Source organism: Puntigrus tetrazona, chromosome 4 (genome assembly GCF_018831695.1).
Source record: "Puntigrus tetrazona isolate hp1 chromosome 4, ASM1883169v1, whole genome shotgun sequence".
NCBI lineage: Eukaryota > Metazoa > Chordata > Actinopteri > Cypriniformes > Cyprinidae > Puntigrus > Puntigrus tetrazona.
The window spans coordinates 19,172,339-19,178,490 of record NC_056702.1 but is presented as its reverse complement, the minus strand read 5'-3'; the positions used below and the strand labels follow the sequence as shown (position 1 = coordinate 19,178,490).

The window sequence follows — 6,152 nt, the reverse complement described above, 5'->3', positions numbered from 1 at the left end:
ATTGTACGTATCGTCAGAAAGTCAAATGTACGAAATACGTAACTCCAGCGAAATGACTTTAAATAAAGTTCATTGAGACGCTCTCTCTTTTGTCTTCTAGGCAGGTCTTTGTGTGTGTAGCTTTTATAATAAATATACAACATAAGTGCATCTCATAAATAAACCTTTTAAACAAAAATATGAATTATATAAAATCAAATTAAAAACTAATTTAAATATGCATTGAAAACTATTCTACATTTATATAATTATCTGTCTTGCCGCCGCCTTCCATTTCCGCTTTTTTAGCGACAGTCGACATCTGGTTTTAGTGTCAGCCACTTCCTGCTGACGGCTGCCGATTTTTTTTTTCGAAACTGGCAGTAATTTGTAAATGGTCTGCAGCAACTATACAGCAAAAATCACTTAAAGAGGAACTTCATCAGAATGTGTGAGATTTTCAGTCTAAACTGTGTTCAGAGCTGGTCGCAGTGCGGTGAAACCTACATAGTTCTCACGTGCTGTATTCACACGCTAACACACCTCAACAACAACGAGAACAACACACCAAAAATACAGCCATTAGTAACGGGAAGAGAAAAAGTTTTAGTTACACAACAATTGAGGCAATGATTCAAGCTCATTCTTTGAAATGTAGATGTTGATGTAGATGTGTCTACTGTGATAGCACACGCGACGCCTGCAAGATGTCTGTTAAAGATCTCTTGATCTGGAAAGCATCTGCTGGCTACAAACATCTAGCAGACGTCAGTTGTGCATGCATTCGAAAGCATAACATCTCAAAGACATCTAATCGACGCTCTATTAGACATCTAAAAGGAGACGCTCAATAGACGTATTGCAGATGAGCAAACTACCTAAATAATACGTCTTGCTGATGTCACATAGACGCTCTCCTAGATGTACGTGACGCTATCTAAAGGCAGCATTTGGCTGACTGAAAACCTCGCAATGAAGCAAACAAATAGCTCTTCAAAGTCTCAATTCTACAATTAAATTCAAACTACAATAAGTGTTAACCGCCTCAGATTAACTGATGAGCAGAAAAGTAATTCATCGGTATAGTGTGGGCGATCTTAAATAGGATCTTAAAGTCTGGAGGAGGAGCTGGCGACGTTTAAAGGAAGAGATGCAATTATTTGGACAGTAAGAGAAAATGGCTGATAAGAGTCAGATGTGTCTGCTGGGACTCGTTCTCTCTGCACTTCTCACAGGTGAAGAAATCTCTTTATTATCTTTACCATAAAAGATGCACGATTTGAACAACGGTCTATTTAAACAATTTAGTTTGATTTCTGAAGCTTAACTCGCACAATGAAATTTTGATGAAATTCAAGTGATGTAAATACTGTTTTATTATTTATTGCTTGTTTAGAATTGTACATTTGAAACTCTCTAAAGTCTCCTAAACTATGAAGTATACCAGAAAGCAGATTATATGACATGCAAAAAAAAAAACAGTTTAGTACTTCTTAAGATGAACTTAAGATCATCTAAGTGTACTCAACTCTGCACCATGAACATGAACTAAAATGCACTTTTAACATACTTTGTTTTTAAAAACGTAATTAGTTACCACTTGAGTGCACTATTGTATGAAAGACAGTTTCAAGTGTGCTACAAATACATCAGTGCATCTGTTCTGTAATATAATGTGGTCCCAGTAAATTTTATATATATTTATAGATATATATATATGGTTCTCACTGATCTGCATTCATAAGGATTTTTGAAAATAAAAATCATCATAAATTACTCATCTTTGCAAGCACAGGGTGTTTTTTTTTTTTCATTTAATCAATTTTTTGTTAACCCTGATTTCTTCGTTTCTTTCTGCAACTACCCTGAACTGAAAACATGAGACAAAAAGATTGTATTTACAGATTATTCATCAAGAAAATGTCTGAAATCTATCCAGCTATCTATCTATCACATAGCAACCTCCCAGAATACCCTAGCAAGCACCCTGAGTACCCTAGAAACACATGGCAACACCCTAGCAACCACCCCGGTCTATCACATAGCGACTATTTATCCGTCTATTGTTTATTCTACTTTCAAACTTCTTCACATCAACACATTCAAACTACAAGCATTTTAAACCACTGCTTTCTCAAGACAACTTTTGCCGAATGTTTATTCAAGCTTTAATAATTATTATCATCATTTAGGTACCGTGGAGCGCGTGATACTCATGTGTTCTGCAGTTCTGGTGAAAATGTCAGTCTGCCCTGTAATAATGCTCTTTTTGCTGTACATCAACTGCATGGATGTATAGCAAACAATCAGGGACAGTTGAACTGATTTATGGAGGAAAAAGAAGAAAGACATAGAGAGATCTGAGAGACTGAGTCTGGGCTCTGACTGCTCTCTGAACATCACTAAAGTCACGAAAGAAGATCATGGATCTTACATCTGCCGGCAATTTGTGACTGGAAAACAAGGAAAGAATGAACAACAAGGAAATGATTCACGCGTTTATCTGCATTTTCTTCATGGTGAGTGTTTCTTTAAGTTGTATGATTAAATCCTTTCTTTACGCTTAATCTCACACGTTCAGTGTCAATGATTTCTGTTTTATTTTGTCTTTCAGTCACTTCATCCTCCTCTCAGATCAGTCCAGGCAGCTCTGTGACTCTCTCCTGTCAGTTGTATTGTGATCTAATCTCTTGTGATTCTTTGGTCCGTGATGAAGTTCAGCTGATCTGGGTGAATCAGTTTGGTGTGAATCTACAGACAGACTCCAGATATCAGATCTCATTCTCCTCAGAACACTGTAACATCTCTCTGACTACAAAACTCCAGAATGAAGATCTCAACAGAGAGTGGAGATGTGAGGTTACTCAGAGAAATCAACCAAGACCTCGGTCACGTATACTGTCAAGTATTCAGGTAAAAAGAAAACCAAACCCAATGGATTTCACAAACACAACATGAGGATTAATAATGTAGTTAATTGAGGACTAACTAAAGAGATACATGCTGCAGCTTTTTACTCTTAAAAATTAGGCATAAACAACTTAATGTTGTACAGAAATAACTCTCATCCCGTGATAATTCAACGCAAACTATATTTCATGTGAGTTTATCAAGGATGATAAAATGAATGTTTAACAGTGTGTCGATGATAAACGCTTCATCTTCTTGCAGCTGCAGTCGATTCAACAAAACCGCCTCCCAGTCAAGAATAAACCAAGACAAACTACACGACCAGGTGCACCATCACTGACTCACAACATCAGTGTCTGGTTTATACACGAGTCACGACCATAGTACACCCTTTAGTCCAGGGATGTCAAACTCAGTTGTACAAGGGCCAAAATTCAAAACACACTTTAGGTCGCGGGCGAAACAGGATAAACATTTATTTAACACACTAAAACTAAATGTTATTATGCTGAAACAAACGTAAACCTTAAATTACTTCTATTTAATTTTTGCTCTTCATAAAAACATCTTGTTAAATATAACATTCAAATTCCTTTGCTCCTATGTCAATGTATATATATAAAAAAATAAACTTAAATATCCCAAAAGATTTTGCTCTCCTTAAAAATATCTCCTGTCGAAATTATACAAGTTAGAAATATGAACATGCTACAAAACCTGGAAATGTACATAAAATGTGTGCTTTTCAGCAATACCAATTCAAATCATTCCGTTTTCTTTGCTCTTATGACTCTGATCTGATTATATGCTCTGACCGCAGCCGGATACCTGGCATCTTTTTTGGCAACAAGTTTGGTGTAAAGTCCTGTGTTGTGGAGATTCTCAGGATGGACAGCAGGTGCTCATCAGTGAGACGACTTCTGTGTGCTGTTTTGTTCACCTTCATCACTGAGAAGAGCTTCTCACACAGATATGTGCTCCCCCAAACGTGCACAAGCTTCGAGCCGCATGAAGACGGAGCTGAGGCATTGATGTAGGGATGGAGTGAATGAACAGTGTCGTACTTTGCCTTCAGTGTCCCATTACACTGCAGCTCAATCAGTTCCATCTGAATCTGCGCAGGTGCAGTTTCAACATCGACGGCAAATGGTTGCGAAGCAACTCAAAACTCTTTTTGTGCTTCAAAGTCACTAAAACGCTGTGCGAACTCAGCGCGTAGTGTGCTCAGTTCGTTTTGGGGAACACATTTGTGCTGACTTGGTTCAACATTACTTGCTCTGAATCCAGGTCTTTCAGGTTATCCTTGTGTTTTGTCTCAAAGTGCCATCTTATATTGAATTAGCTCCACAAATGAGACACACGGGTTTACCCGTCCCATCGGTTATTAAAGGCTCTGTTTTCAGAATCAACTTTTCTCTTCGCATCGTGAGGGGTATCTTCGCTAACGGCTATCTTCGTAATATCTTGTAATAGCTAGACTTAATTGACGCGAGAAGTAAGCGGCAAGGCAGCTGAAGCGTTGCATTATGGGATCTGTAGTTCTGTGCAGTATTGCGTTAACAGCGCTTCATATCGATGGGCCATGAATAACGATAATGTAAAATGATCTTGCGGGCCAGATATGATTGCAAGGCGGGCCGGATGTGGCCCGCGGGCCGTGAGTTTGACACATGTGCTTTAGTCGTTTCAAAATGATTACACAATAAAGCTTTTTACAGAATATAATATAAATCATTCACTTTTTCCTCAAGATTGTACTCCAGATTGTGTTGATTATAAACGTTCATCTTCTGCAGCTGCAGTCGATTCAACAAAACCGATTCCAGTCAGCAGCTCCGAGAAGAAACCAAGACAAACTAAACCAGCAGCTCAAGGTACGTGATCCCTGACACTTACTCAGCATCTCAAGTCTCTTTTTTTTTAAAAATAATCTTCATGACTATGGTTTTTGCATCTCAATGTACAACATACCAGTGGATCCACTGAGATGGCTTCAGCTATGCATGGCTTGTTCACATCTCAGCACGTTTGAACTGATCTAATGTGATCCACAGATGCAGCTGATAGCGCGACGTAAGACGATACGTTATTCAGAGGTACGAAATGGCTTTGCTTGCACCCGAAACCATCACTGAATTTTTCAAGGGTTTGATATGGTCCGTTGCTCCATACTCTAGCTATTTTTCTCGCATCTTTCCTGCAGTCATTGTGATTATTGTTGAGATCGCAGTGTTCGTTGCTCCTACTGTCGTTCTTCTTCAGATCAGCTGTGTTAAAAGAGCTGGTGAGTTCTGAACGTCACCGAATCTCTTTATTTACACGTTAAAAAGGTCATTAATACTATTGTATTTCTTTTGCAGGCAGGAAGATCTCTCGCCACCCAGAGGAAATAGAGATGCCTACAGTATTACAATAACGTACTCTCATAATACTACTTATTTTCATATTTGTAGATATACGCATACAGCTTTCGGTGTTATTTTTACAGCGCTTTTTATTTTACAGAATGCTTTAAATATTAAATAAACCGATACATGTGCGATTATTTACGCAAAAATGTATTTTTATATTTAAAATAAATTAAATTTAAGTGTTTTATTGATCCAGTTTTTTATTCACAATATATGCTGCAGATATTTACAAATGCTTTGTTTCCTCTTAACCCTAAATAGGAAAATACTGAAATAATTGTATTCCGCATCAACATACTTCAGCATGATTTCTTGTTAAAGCTACGGTTCAAAGGTTTTGCTTCTGTCGCCATCTATGTTTAAAAACCTGGTATTGCAGTTTCTTGCTGAATTATATTTCATATGTGGGATATAAAAAAGCGCTCCTTCAAACTGGTTTTCTTTAAAATATAAATTCTGAAGCAATCCTTCTGACTTTTTTTAAATATTACTGATTATTTATATTTTTATATCATTTTTGTTATATTTTATTTAGTTTTTATGTTATTTTATATTAATATTATTTTATAATGATATTTTTATTATTTAAAAATTTAATAATTTTATTTTTTTAAATGTTGAATGTTTTGCATACAACTAAATATTAAGTAACATGTTAGTCTTAAGATAAAACATAGAAAATAAGTGTGGACTAAAGATGTTTAAGTTGTTTTTAGATCACAAATGTATTTGCTTGTCAATTTAAAAGGAATTGTATATAAATAAATATCAAGTACAGTGTGTCTCATATTTGCATTATTGAATATCCTAAACTGTAGGGTGTTTATTTATTTTCATTGTTAAAGTGTTGAA

At 36.4% G+C, this 6,152-nt stretch overlaps 1 pseudogene; it reads left to right on the top strand.

Moving 5' to 3' along the window:
- The first annotated feature begins 1,156 nt into the window (after nucleotides 1-1,156).
- On the top strand, nucleotides 1,157-5,712 carry LOC122342240 (annotated as a pseudogene).
- The last annotated feature ends 440 nt before the right edge of the window (nucleotides 5,713-6,152 follow it).